The sequence below is a fragment of the Danio rerio genome, chromosome 21 (assembly GCF_052040795.2).
Source record: "Danio rerio strain M-AB ecotype USA chromosome 21, GRCz13ab, whole genome shotgun sequence".
NCBI classification, from domain to species: domain Eukaryota; kingdom Metazoa; phylum Chordata; class Actinopteri; order Cypriniformes; family Danionidae; genus Danio; species Danio rerio.
Window position 1 is genome coordinate 38,585,001 of NC_141041.1, and position 14,643 is coordinate 38,599,643.

A 14,643-nucleotide genomic window follows, 5' to 3' on the forward strand; every position below is an offset into this window, starting at 1 on the left:
TGAAGAAAAACTTAAACTTAATTAGAGTTTATATTTCACTAGTCTACACTGCAGTTATTTATTTAATTTTAGTTTACTTAGTTATGATGGCTGCACTAAAGTGATTTGTTTTTTTCTGACTAGTCTTTATTGGAGATATTTATTTATTTTTTGTTCTTTACTGTGGTATCCTGACTGTACCAAAATGCAATGGCAAAGTTAATAAAGAAAAAGTTGTTCTTGTTATTAAGTGAATCTATTCATCCTTAACATTGCTGTTAAGATGGCATCAACCCTAACCCCACAGCAAACAGAAAACCGAACCGAACCGAATCGTGGCTCCAAAACCGTGAACCGAACCGAACCGAACCGAACCGTGCCTTTGGTGTATCGTTACACCCCTAATGGCTTGACTTCCTCTACCCATTGGTGTGCAATTATAATAGCCATCATTTCAGCAGAGTAAATGGAGAGGCAATTTGAGGTTCGTTTTTGAATTTTACTTTATATTTTGGAATGTATACTGCCGCTCCAGTTTTACCATTTGGAGCTTTTGAGGCGTCTGTATATATTTGTACTGTTTCATTATACATTATCTCTAAATACTGCTGTACATTTTGATTTTCTCTTTTTGCCTTAATTACCTTCTTTATTTCCAGATTTACTGCTGGAAAACAAAACATCCAAGGTGAAATTGTACTAGTTATTTTTACTACAATAGATATTACTGAACCCCATTTCTCATGCCTCTCTGCTACTGTTCCATCCGAAGCTTCTACTAGTATTGCGACCATATTCCCAACATTCATTTAATACAATTTTTGTGGGGTGTGTGGCTTCCTGTCCTTTTAGATTTACCCAATATGATAAAGAGAGTTGTAATCTCCTGAGATTTAATGGCATCTCCCATTTCAACTTGCAGTGCTGGGATTGGAGATGTTCTAAGTGAAGTTTATTCATAAGCTAATTTCGAGAGGATCACGTGCTTATGATTGACACGGCTGGCCCCGAGTCAAGCTAATGTACGAACCACTAATCAGACTATTCCTAACCAAGTATAAATAACCAAACACCTTACTTTTAGTCATCTTCGTCTTGAAGAACAGCCAATCGCTGTAACTTTCAAGCAGAAATCTCAGAGGAGAATATCCTTAACTGCACGGCTTCTTTCGCTTCCCCAATCCGACATTCAGCGCACTACCACTCAGCAGAATAGACCAACAAGTCCGCGGCTTCAAACACAGGGCAGCTGGCCTTCACGCAACGCCGCCGCTCTCCCAAAGCCTGGGACCAGCTCCCATCGGAGCGTGCAAGCCTCCAGACATTGCCCCGAATCCAGCAGTCGCCGATCAGACTGATCAAGCGCCCAGCATTAGCTGTATTCCACCGTGCATTCTTATACAGCTGTCGATAATGCTCCGCTTGCGGCACATATAACTTCGGGCTATTGATCTTGAAGCTTTTGCTTTATTTAGTCTTTGCTTTATTTAGTGGCATTACAAGGCAGACCAAACATTCAAACGACGATCAATACGCTGCACGTAGACCATTCCCATAGCTGACAGCACTTGCTATAGTGTCAAGCAGTCATATACGGATATATTTTCTGCCTTTTAGTAGATATATTATATGAACTTGCTTTGTTTACCAAATAAGTGAATATAACAGGATTTCCATCGTAAGACTAAATAAAAGTAAAAAAGATATAACTTTTATTTAATCTACCAAGATTTAGTTCTGATACTCATAAAATCATTCCACATAAATCTGCAGTTTTTAACAAAAAGTCAGGAGATTCTGTCTAGCTCTAGTCATTAGCACTACTTTCATCACTGATACTTAATCATTATGATGGCACGAGAAACCTACATTCTGTCATGCTTTTTAGCTAATTGACAGAAAGCTGTCTTTGTTGTATGTAATACTGGCCACACCTTCGGTCATCAAATAAATAATCTAAGCATTATATTTTCTATGATGATATGGCAAGCTATTTTTCACTAAGTCCAAGTCCAGTTTTTAGTGTCGTAGAGACAACTGGCTTGATTTTTATCATTCACACAAGAAGCTGTGGTGTATCACACCACGCTAAGCTGTCAATTAGATCCGTAGCAACAAACAAACTAACCTAGTAACCATTTATGAACTGTTCTACTTCAGCATCAGAACAGCCAGGCATTAGCTCGTCTGACATATGCCAGTAACGTGATTCCTCGTATGCTACAGTTAGCAACAGCGATTTGCCATGCGATGATCAGCTTAATGCTATCACATGCTAGAAACACTTGCTAGGCATCGGGTTTGACCAACATGTAAACAAGGCTCGCCAGTTAACAATCCAGGGAACTCCAGCAACCCCCTAGGAATCACTCAGAACACCCTAGCAATCACCTAGCAACGCTTAGCAACAGCTTAGCATCAATGCGCTTCATGCCAACTGCCTTGGAGCCCCAGTGCAGTCATGCTGGCTCTCTCAAGCCTATATCAAGTCTGTCAAGAACTTAGGTTCCAGTTATTATTATTACACATATTATTTAATCTATGCCATAATAGGGACTTCATGAAATCCATAAGTCACATTTACCTCCACTGGAATATTACTGTCAGCTGAAACCACTAACTGAACATACAGCCATCGTTACAGCGATTGGTTGCTGCTCGATTTTCTCAAAGAAGCCATGCCCCCAGCCGCGCTGCCCGCAGACTCTGCCTTCAAAAACCCTGGACCACCCTCTCCCCCTTCAACAATTAATCTTCAGGACCTTATTAAGTTATCCTCAGGATCCATGGCTGATCTATGCATCCTAGGAGCTTGCATGCAAGGTAATACAGAGGGAGAGTGACTTAAAGACGGAAATCAAAACACCTTGCCAACTCTTCATGTATATACAGAAACTCTGGCAGCTGGCCCCGAAGTGGAGTCCTACCCTATTCCTGCCCCTCCCTATTCAGGACTGACATGGTCGCAAACCACCCAACTACTACCTCTGGGAAACCCCCATCACCCCCCAAATATCCTCTGAACATATTCCACAGCATGGAACGCTTCCAATTACCATCACACATTTTTAAAGCACCTGTTTACCGTTTTTTTTTTTTCCCTACCCTCCTCCACCCCATTAATTTATAATCTCCACACTACAAAATATCCAAGTCAGTTTTATTAATACCTACCCTCTGGTGCCCTGGGATGACTGAAACTTCCAACCCCCACAAGCCTTTACGCAGACGATGCTAATCATCTCATAACATGATACCAATTCCAAGCACCTAAAGGTCGTCCTCCGCCTTCAGGTTTTCCACAAACCCCCTTTTCAGCCATTTATCTAGAATCGGAGCAAGGTCTCTGCAGCCCATTGGGCTTTCCCAGCAATCCAGACTCATGGCATTAGCCTCAGCCATTACTACATCAACACTTTCCAAAAGACCCTCACCAGCCACCACTCACCCATAGGTAGCCAAAGGAATCAGCAAGCCTAATGCAGAGGAATACCCACGCTCCTCCCTCCCTGTCCCCTTAGCACAGACTCGACTCTGCTTCTCCCCTCAGCAAAGCACCACTCTGACCTGCTCCTCGCTCCAAAGCGAACAAACTCTGCTTACTCTCCCCTTTTCTTTTCTTTTAGCTTTCATCCTTGCATGCACTACTCTGTGTTGCTAACTCCTGCAAGAGTGACACCCCAAGTGCCGACTCCCGCAGGAGCCATGCCCACTCCAGCCACCCCTTCACCTTTTACTCCCACTGCAAAGTCACCACCACCCTCTCTTTCCTTCCTCTCACAGGATACTGGCTCCCGCAGCTCTGACTCCAGCAGGAATTACCTTAAGTTTAGACTCCCACAGGAGTCAACCACTGCCCCCCTGGCCAATAGCTTAACCTTTCTTTCTTCTAGCGTCGAGTCTCTCCGCCCCTACCCTTCCTTCCAGTGTCGAGTGCTCTGCTCCCTCCAAGCGTTTGAGTCTCTCCACCCTCCCATTTCTGTCCCAGCGTCGAGTGCTCCGCTCCCTCTTAGCGTCGAGTCTCTCCGCCCCACTTTTACTTCTGCCTCCCAGCGGCGGAGGCTCTCCTTTTGCCAAGCGCCGAGTTCCTCCGCCGCCCCCTCCTTTATTTTCCTTTCAGCGTTTAACTCTCCGTTACCCTCCTCTTCCTTCTAGCACATATCCTGCTTCTCTATATTCCTTCCGCATAGGCCCACACCCACCTGCTCATCCCCCTGAGCAGGAGTCCCAGACCCTCCCTGCAGAAGACCCCACCGCCTCCCCCTTTCCCGACTCCTGCAGGAACTTGGCCCAGCAGCTCTGACCCCGAGCTTCGACTCCAGCAGAGTCCATCACTGGCCCCCCACCCACTAGATATTTTTCTGTCTTCCTTCCAGTGCCGAGTGCTCTGCTGTCTTTTAGCATAGAGTCTCTCTGCCCCTACCCTTCTTTCTGGTGTCGAGTGCTCCGCGCCCTCCAAGCGTCAGAGTCTCTCCGCCCACTTCACTGTCCCAGTGTCGAGTGCTCCGCTTCCTCTTAGCGTGAGTCTCTACGCCCCACTTTATTCCTGTCCCTCAGTGTTGAGTGTTCCGCTCTCTCCAGCGCCGAGTCTCTCCACCTTCCTCCGATTTTCCTTTCTTTTTTAGCACCAAGTCTCTCCGCTAACTCTGCTTCCTTCTAGCACACACCTGGCTCTTTTATGTTCCTTCCGCATAGGCCCTCACTCACCAGCTCTGACTCCTGCTGGAGTTACCCCCAAGCACGACTCTGGCTACGGCCCCTCCCCGCAGGAGTCACTACTGCCCCCTCCCGCTCCCGACTCCAGCGGGGACAAAACTGGCCCAGCAGCTCTGACCCCGAACTTCGACTTCGAGGAAAATTTTTCTTTCCTCCTTCTAGCGTCAAGTGCTCCCTCTAGCTCTACTCCTTTATCTTCCTTCTGCTTAGGTCATCACGCCCAGCTCCGACTCCCGCTGGAGTCTCCCAAGCTTCCCTGCCCAGACTCCCACGGAGTCTCCCACGGAGTCCACACTCCCGCAGGAGCCTCTCTCTTTCTCCTACTCTTCCCTAACTATATATCCAGCAGCCGGATATAGCATTGGTATCAGCGGCTCTGGGGGGGTTCTTCAATACACGGCTGCTGTCCCGAGCATATAGCACTTTGGGGGGTTCTCGAGATCTACCCGAGCTCAAACTCCCCTCTCGCCCTGCAACGGGAGGGAGCCCCAGGCTCCAGGCTCTCATGAGCTCGGGGCTCTCTCCCGGGACAGCATGCCAAACTAGCTTATTACCAATCATCAGCTAAGTGTGAACTCTTGAAGTGAAGTTTATTCATAAACTAATTTCGAGAGGATCACATGCTTATGATTGACACGGCTGGCCCCAAGTCAAGCTAATGTACGAACCACCAATCAGACTATTCTTAACCAAGTATAAATAACCAAACACCTTACCTTTAGTCATCTTTGTCTTGAAGAATCCCCCCTTCCACCCTTTTGCCTCCTCTTTTGTCTACAGGGAAGCACGGCGGCCCAGTGGCTAGCACTGCGGCCTCACAGCAAAATGCCTCCGGTTCGGGCATCTACCCAAACGGTCAGCATTTTCGTGTGGAGTTCATGTTCTCTCCGTGCTTGCGTGGGTTTTCCCCGGGTCCTCTGGTTTCCTCCCACACTCCCAAAAACATGACACTTAAGTAAATTGACAAAATCAAATTAGCACCAAATTCGATTCAATTCTGTCAGCAACGCATCACCTTAGCAACCCTCACACAGCAGGAGGAGGGGGTGGTTGCCGGGACAGCATGCCAAAGTTCTGTTCTGTAAGTTATCTATATTGTGGCCTCTTATCCACAATGCACTATCATCTGCATATAGTGCTCTATTTATCCTGTGTTCCACTCCATCGAAAACATAATTTATCATTATATTAAAAAGAACTGGGCTACACACACTTCCTTGTGGGGTGCCATTTTCTGCTGAATATGTGCCTGATGTCCTGTTCATTATTCTATCTTCTATGGTTCTTTCCATTAAAAAGTATTTAATCCAATTGAACATTTTACCACCTATGCCCATTTTATTCAGTTTAATTAACAATCCCTCTTTCCATAGCATATCATACCCCTTCTCTATGTGAAAAAAGGTTGCCAAAACTGATTCTCTATTTATTTGTACCTTTCTAATTTCACTTTCTAGATTTACACACCGGATCCATTGTTGTTCTTCCATTGCGGAACCCACTCTGATAAGGTGTAATTATTCCCCTGCTTTCTAAATAATACATTAACCTTTTGGCTATCATTCTTTCCATAAGTTTACATAAGTTAGATGTTAAGGCTATAGGTCTATAACTTGTGATCTCTGATTTATCTTTGCCAGGTTTTCCCATGGGGATTATTACTAGTGTTTCCATACACTAGGCAACTGTCCCTGTCCCCACATTTTATTATAAAGATCGACTATTAAGGTTTTTGCTACATCAGGGAGTTGTTCAATCATTTTGTAGTTTATTCCATCTTTCCCTGGTGATGTGTTTTAACACCTATCAGTGCTCTCTTTAATTCAAATAGACTGAAATTTGCGTCTAATGGACTCTCCCCTACATCTTTTTTCGCCAAAACTTCTTTATTTTCTTCAATTATCCTTTTTCTACTATTTAGCTCCTCATGTGAGAGATTATGTGAACTATGTAACAAAATGTACAAAACCTTTTGCAAGCATGTCAGCTTTGTCTTCATTAGTGACTGCTTCAATTCTGTTATTTCTTAATATTGGTAGAGAAAATTCCATTCTTACACCACCCATCTTTCTAATCATTGCTGCAATAATCTCTCCATTATTTTCTTTTGGCTTCTTTGATGATTCTCTTGGTTTTTGCCTGTGCTCTTTTATATTCCATTAAATTATCAAAAGTATGATTTAACTTTACAACTTTGAAGGTTTTGTTTCTATTTTTAACTGCACTTCTGCACTCATCTGTCCACCATGGTACTATTTTCTTCTTCCTAGCCCCTGATGTTTTACCTATTACTTCTTCTGCTGACTCGTGTTTTAAGCTTGTAATCATGTTGTTTAATTCCTTAACATTGTTACTCATGTTCGACATGGCCTCAATCAGTTTACAGCTTGCTTTAAAACTGAACAGTGCTCAATTAGCTTTTCTCATTTTCCATCTTATAGCCCAATTATCTTCTATGTTGACATTTTGATTTCTTAATTTTGTCCAAATTGGATAATGATCACTGCCCATTGTATTACTGCTTACTTCCCATATACATTTTCCTGCCAATTGCTGTGAAAAAAAGTAAGATCAATTGCTGATTCCCTACCATGAGTAACATCGTATCTTTTGGCTCTTCCATCATTTAAACACACTAATTGTTTGTCATCCATTATCTCCTCTATGATACCACCGTTGCTATATGTTTTTGTACTTCCCCACAATGAGCTATGTGCATTGAAATCCCCACATACTATTAGTTTAGTTTGTTCTACCTCACAAATTTCCTCCAGCCCTTCTCTAGTAATTTTTTGACAAGGATTATATAAGTTGATTATTTTTATTTTTGCTTTGTTGACCCAAACTTCAATGATAACAACTTCAAGCTCACTAACAGCATTAATAATTTTATAATGTATACAGTTTTGAATGAATGTAACTACTCCACCTCCCATTGCACCAATTCTAGTTTTACCCACTGCTGTGTATCCGTATATTGTGAAGGCAATTGAGTGCTTTAACCAAGATTCCTGTATGCATATTATGTTTGGTTTTATTGTTTGCTCCTGAATATAAAATTTTAACTCATGTACAATGGCAACTAAACTCCTAGCATTCCATTGTAAAATGGATTACATCATCAATACCCACCTCCACATATTGACTGAGTGTCGGATATCCCGGTTATTAAATCCGCAATTGCAACATTTGATTTTTGTTCCACTTTCACATTTCCCATATTCATGGTCCCCTCCGCATTTAGTACAGCGATGTTTTCCCTTACATGTTGCTGCTATATGACCAAAACACTGACATTTATAGCATCTCATTGGTGGAGGTACGGTTTAACTATGTAACTGACATATCCAATTCTAATTCTTTCGGGTAATTTATCTTCATCTTAAGTTACCATCACAGACAAACTTGGTCTCTTAACTCCGTTGCGTGTATATGGTAAGCGTTTGACTTTGGTTACCCGCACACCTCTGACATTTACTCTGATTTGTTCCTCAGTAATATCTGTTGATACTCCTGATATGACTCCCCTGATCTTTCCTCTTTCTCCCCATACCTGTGGTTTAACCTCCTTCGCAAACATTGATTTACATTTCATTAGTCCATGTTGCTGATGTAGGGATAGTTTACAATTTGACCCAAAGAATGACCAGTCTGGTAGATGAAGAAGAGCCGGAGTCAGAGATTTAAATAAATAAATCTAGTTTACTGAAGATAGTTTGCAGTTTCATTCGCTGAAGCCAGCTTCAACACTCGCAATGAGTTCCTAGGCCGCTCTGCTTACAATCACCAATCAATAACAATTATACTCTCACATAACGTCATTAACTGCGTCATACATATAGGTTGTTCTAGCCTGATTGGTTAAAACACAGATAGACTAGGAAAATTTCCACATGGGGTTCGTGCATACAATTCTGAACAATATCTAAATTTCAACGTCAGACATCCCTGATGCTGCGTCCACACCAGACGTGGAACGCGCGTCAAGCACGAGTGATTTACATGTTAAGTCAATGCAAACGTGTGAATAGACATCCTGTGGCGCAATACGCGCGAAAGGCACGCCGCGAATGACGCAAATTGCGCGAATGGCGCTGGGCGAATTGAGCGTTTTGCGTGTTTGACGCGCTTAACGAGCGTTTCGCGTGAATCTCTCGATTTCGAAAATCTGAACTTCAGCGTACATTCGCGCCGCGTTAACCAATCAGAAGCTTGCTCTTGTGGGGGCGTGATTGTGACGTAGAACCTGTTGTCGGTGTTCCGAAGGAAATCCTCCAGCCTTCACCGACAACAGTTCATCAAACTCGGCTTGGCTCAGTCAGAAGCACCGCTGAAAGCCTCCGTCATCCAGGTTAAGTTTCTGGAGGAATTTATGATCTCACAGAGCTGGATGCACCTCTGAAAGAATGTAGTGGACTCAGACACGACCCTAAACGTATCGACGCTGTTTTTCAGTCTTCATAAAACACATAAACACTGTTATTTTCTTCATAAAATCCATGTTAGCCATTTAGCTATGAAGCTAGAGTCTTCAGGCAGACAGAAGCCCTGCCCGTCACGCGAATCTGCGTCTGTTCTGATGTGAATTTGACACGCGAATGAAGCGGGGTTTGACGCGCGTATGAAGCGAGTAACCTCAAATGTTCAAGCAGCTATTTACGCGCGAATAACGCGATTTATCCGCGCGTTCCGCGTCTGATGTGTACACAGCATTAGACTGATTAGAGCTGACTCCAGACCTGTGAAACAGATCAACAATCAAATAAAACACACACTTAAAGTATAATCTGTTTCTTATCCAAGGCTGAATGTATTCTCAGCCGTCTTCATCAACACTGGTTAAAAACCGGTATAATCTACATTCAGGCAGTTATAATATCCTTACTACACACAATGTATTTTGAATAAAAAGTAGAATCACTTTAAAATAATTAACCGTAAAAACAGTAAATTCACTTTTAGACATTTTAGATAGTATTAACTCATAGAAATAACAATAGAAACAGTTGTTTCCAGTCCTCACCCCTCAGTTTCACTCAAGGTCTCCATTACCTCTGACCTAGTTTGCTGGCTCCTGAAAATAGTTATAAAGAGACAGACAAATGCACTGAACATTCTTATAATAAGCAATGTGTTAACTTATCCATTAATTAAAATCAATTCACAGTTAAATACTGAGAAACAGGATGATGAAAAGGATAAACGTTGGTCCATGATGAGACTGATTGGAAAGCAGAAATCTGAGTCCTTTACTGATCTTCATCTCTACACATTATCATTAGGTTTCCGTCTCTCAAGGTTTTAACAAATAGTACGTCACCAACTAATTTATGTATAGCTTCACTAACTTTTAGTGGATTCAATGTGCATGGGGATTGAAATCGTAGTATGACTTTTATTTTTGCTGTTTCCTTTTCCTTTCCTTTTTCCCCGTCAGATTCTCTCTGCTTTCTTTTTTTGATTTTCCGATTTACCGTCTTCCATTCTTGATTATTTGAATTTTCCCCCGCTATAGTTACTCCATCGATCTTCGTCATCCAACTCGTCTACCTCAATGTCACTTCCTGCATTCACCTCACTTCCTGTCCCTTCCTGATCACACCTCATTCCTCCCGGCTCAGTTATTCCACCCGACTGGAGGCTCATGGCAATCGCACCCACACCTGCAATGTGAATGAGTGTGTGTGCTGCTTAAATAGTGTGTGTAATCAGTCTTTGACAATCCTCAGGTGGTGCAAGTGTAATCAGTCTAAATGAGGAAGCAGGTGTGTGTGGGCGAAGTGCATGTATGTAGTTGTAGTCCATAAACTGGTGGATTTGTAGTTTGAATGAGAGATAATGTTTTTTAGCGACCTCTGGTGGTTAGAGGTCGCTGGTGATTGTGACAACACCAATTTGTTTCATGTATCTTTAATTAAAAAGCTAATTAAATAATTAAAATATTTTTCAGTTACTAAACACTGATACAATCTAACTTAAAATACTTTCAGAATTGTTTGTAGTGTTAGCATCCACATCTATTAGCTTAGTTGTTTTTCTTTAAAGCAAGCTACATTTCGTATCAAATTGCTTTAAATTACTAAACACTATTACAACCAAACACTGTGAAAAAAATGTTTTAAGTATACAGTTGTAAAAAATTAGCTCAGTTTATGAATATTATTAATCAACAATAACGGTTTATTCTTAATTTTTAATATTCCGGCTTAACCTTCAGTCAATTTGGTCAAACAAACATATAATTGTATATGATCCTGCCCGCTCGACCAAGCAGACTCTAAGATTATGAATATTAATTATCAACAATAACAAATTATTCTTAATCATTAACATTCTGGATTAATTTATTGTTAATTTGACCAAATACACAAAACCAGAACCGCCGCTCATCCGAGCGGACACGGTAATGATCTATTCATTTAGAAAAGGGAATTATTACTACTTCTTGTGAAGCAGATTAATCATTCATAAGTTTTAATCAACTTATAACAGCTAGGCAGGGGAATCTATCTTTCAGTGACTTTTTCTGCGAGGCAAACAATACAATTCATTTGATTAAAATGGGATTTATTGACTAGTCTGACATATACCGAACAAACGCTCGAACATAACATAAAACATAGAACAAAGGTAAACCACATCGAGATAGGCTTTACATATGGGTCTATAGAACATGTAACAACAGAGAGAAATACCAAAGCGAGGAAATAGAGAGTTCAGATAAAGAGTGGAACATCTACTTCAGTTCCACACACACTATTAAGGACCACCAAGATTATTAAAAAACCTTTTTGATAAAAGGGGCACAGCTTATTCGCATAACTAAAATACCTGGACTTTAGTGTCTGGTGGTCTCTCTCATTATGCAAGTTTCTTCCGTTGTGATGGGAGTCCTTTGATGTCCTTCTAGATGCGTGGAGTTTTGCAATCCAGGTTGGAGGCAATGCGATCGCAACTTTAAACTGAGTTTACTTTGCCGGAAAAATAAGAAAATGTGGCTGGAAGGTCCACGCGGCACAGAAGAGCCACTCGCCCCCTAAAAGGGGCGACTTTTCGGGAAGTTCTTTTCGGACTTTCTGCCTCGAGCCTGGGGAGGGGCCAGCTTTTAAGCATGAGCTCTGTTACCCGCCCTCTCAACATGCTTGACTAATGATTTTAGGGCAAAGTTTGAGCAGGAAACTTCCTTTGTCTCGAGGCTGCTCATATGCAAATTTGAGTGTCCGCCCAAAGCATGCGGAGAGGCATCAATTCAGAGCATTAAAGAATGTAAGCAGTGGTGATTATGATCATGATCTACGCATCATGTGTTGTAAAATGTCAGCAAAAACCCATCGGTACCAAACATGGGGGGTTTAAAAGTACATCAACATAATTCCCACATCCTTACATTATTTATGCTCTAAAAAGGCCTAAAGGAACCAGGCATACGGGTTATATGAGGGGTTGTACAGGTAAGAAAAGTCAGAAATGAGATACAAAGTTTACAAAACATAACATTTTAGTTTTGGGCTGATCCAGGATTTCTCAGTCTAATTTCTTTTTGGACTAATGTCCTCGTGTGTGTGTGTGTGTGTGTGTGTGTGTGTGTGTGTGTGTGTGTGTGTGTGTGTGTGTGTGTGTGTGTGTGCGTGTGTGTGCGTGTGCGTGTGTGTACGTGCGTGCGTGTGTGTGTGTGCATGTGTGTGTGTGTGCGCGTGCACGTGCGTGTGTGTTTGTGTGTGTGTGCGCGTGTGTGTAAGAAGAGGGGGAGACCGGAATGTCTTTGAAGTCTTGGTCTCCCATACCTGTTTTTTTTTCTAGATAATTGAGATGTCACTTGGATACCTAGATTTTGTGCCACCAGGAGTCGTAAAACCCACACCAGAGACTCCTTAATAAAATCAATAAGTAATTTTATCTATGGACTGTACGCTACACAGTATACAGTACACAAGCTGTAAAAACCCTTACCTTTCTGGCCGGAATCCACGAGAAAGTTTTGAAAATCCAAACAAACTTCTTTTTCTTCTTGTGATCTTCATGGTGGTTGGCAACCAGCTTTTTGGAGCATTACCGCCACCGTCTAGGCTGGAGTTTTGATCAGGCTTTTACTCAAGCATATGTGTTTCTTATGAAACCAACAAAAAACAGTCGGCACAGGAGCGTGCTATCTCGAAAAAATAAGTGCATTTTACACCGTTTCCCTAGATGATATGTATAATCCATTTATAAATAATATTGTTTTGTTTGCATCTAAACATTGCGACCATCCACACTAAATATTCTTATTATTTTGTTGCTGTCGTACCCTGGATATTTTCTTAAATTATCATTAAACGTGGAGCTAACAGATTACTAGAAAAAATAAGAATTTAATCGGTTGTCATCAGTTAAACAAGCCGAGTCCTAGCCAGAAGCGGCCCGCACTCTACAGACAGACTTGGGCCAGATATGGTTAACAGGAATCGGGCCAGTGCTTAACAGCCACATGACAAATGCAGGAGCGCAAGCGAGCTGCGGGCCGCACTCGGCCCAGATAAAACTCGCAGATGCCGAGTCGTAGCCTGAGCACCGAAGGGCAGCTGAGTTCGGGCTAATTTCTACCTGCTATCTGGGATGGATGTAAACAGCGAAAAGCATTATGGCTGTGTATTCCCTCGGTAGATAAAACAGATGGCACTTTATAAGCATAAACTCCACCAGTGGTGAGCAGTATTTGAGGACTACAACGGTATTGCGGCACCAGGACTCATTGATGTAAACACAGAGCCCGCCATTGTGGGTCCTACCTCCTGCGACGATAGCTCTGTCTGCTCAGTAGCATTTTAGCTGGTCAAGCTGAATGGCGCTGTCCAGAATGTTGTCACTGAGCCAAGTTTCCATAAACACAAAAGCACAACAGTCCTTTACAGTACTTATGTCTGATATATATATGTTTATTAACAAGGCCAAATAATGGTGATTTAAATCAAGTTGAAAGATACTACACACCATAATATTTGTCTTTGCAATGTCCCTGTGTCTCTTTGGCATCCCTCTTAACCAGAATGTACAATTTACAGTATTCAATTGATCAGAAAGCAATAAATGTAGTCAAATCATAACAGTGGCCTACCACATTTTATCATGCACAATTTGAGTCATCTGTTGCGATTTTGTGTGTAAAAAAAAATCTTTTCGATTAAACTTTTAAAACAAACCAAGAGAACAATATTTAACCGTTACCTCCATTATTTAATCTAGTTGCTCAAGCAAGCCTAACTACTATAATTTGTTGCACTAAAACTGGTCTTTTTTGTTTACACATCACCTTTAAAATCTACTGAGCTTTATCATCATTTAGCCAGTTGCTGAGGCAAACTAACTTGTTCACATTTTCCGAAAGTAAAGCTGACTTTCTTGTTAACAATGTGGCGGCAACTGAGAAAAGTTGCTTACAGGGAACAGTGGTTGCAGGAGTGCCTAGATATGTGTGAGCTAGTGAGGCTAGCTTCTCATGGGCTCCTGAATGAGATGCCCACCACCTCAAGGGGCCATCCTCCAATTTAAAGGGTCACGAAACACCAAAACACATTTTTTGAGCTATTGACAGTCGTATATGTGTCCCACACTGCTAAAAACACTATTAGGACACCTATATTTCACTAAAAAGTGTAAATTGGTTGTTTTTGTGTTATTTCAAGCAAATTCGTACTTCCTGTTTGAAACTAATTTTTGAAGCTGCGTCACAGTCATGACATAATAGCGTTGTATTCCAGCGTGCAGACTGGGCGGATGTGCCAGAGTGTGTCTTATTACGTCTTACAGTGTGTTGCATTAATGCATGAGTAAAGCTTGGTTCAAACCAATCAGCGCGCTCTATTGTGCAACTTCATTAATATTCATTAGTGTCACCGTCTTTACACCACAGAGACGCCAAGTTGTGTTGGCAAAACAAGCGTGAAGTGTTGCTTTTATAGTTTGCTGCCG

At 42.0% G+C, this 14,643-nt stretch overlaps 1 protein-coding gene and 1 long non-coding RNA gene across 18 annotated transcripts in view; one reads left to right on the forward strand and one right to left on the reverse strand.

The window, feature by feature from the left end:
• The window catches only part of clint1b (clathrin interactor 1b), a 100,378-nt gene that overhangs the window by 38,485 nt on the left and 47,250 nt on the right, over positions 1-14,643 (forward strand). The window lies entirely within an intron of this gene.
• Positions 8,378-11,776, reverse strand: LOC147831975 (uncharacterized). The gene is made up of 2 exons (XR_015520659.1): positions 11,527-11,776; positions 8,378-9,769 (listed from the first exon to the last, which is right to left on the reverse strand). It is a non-coding gene; the product is annotated as an uncharacterized LOC147831975 (long non-coding RNA).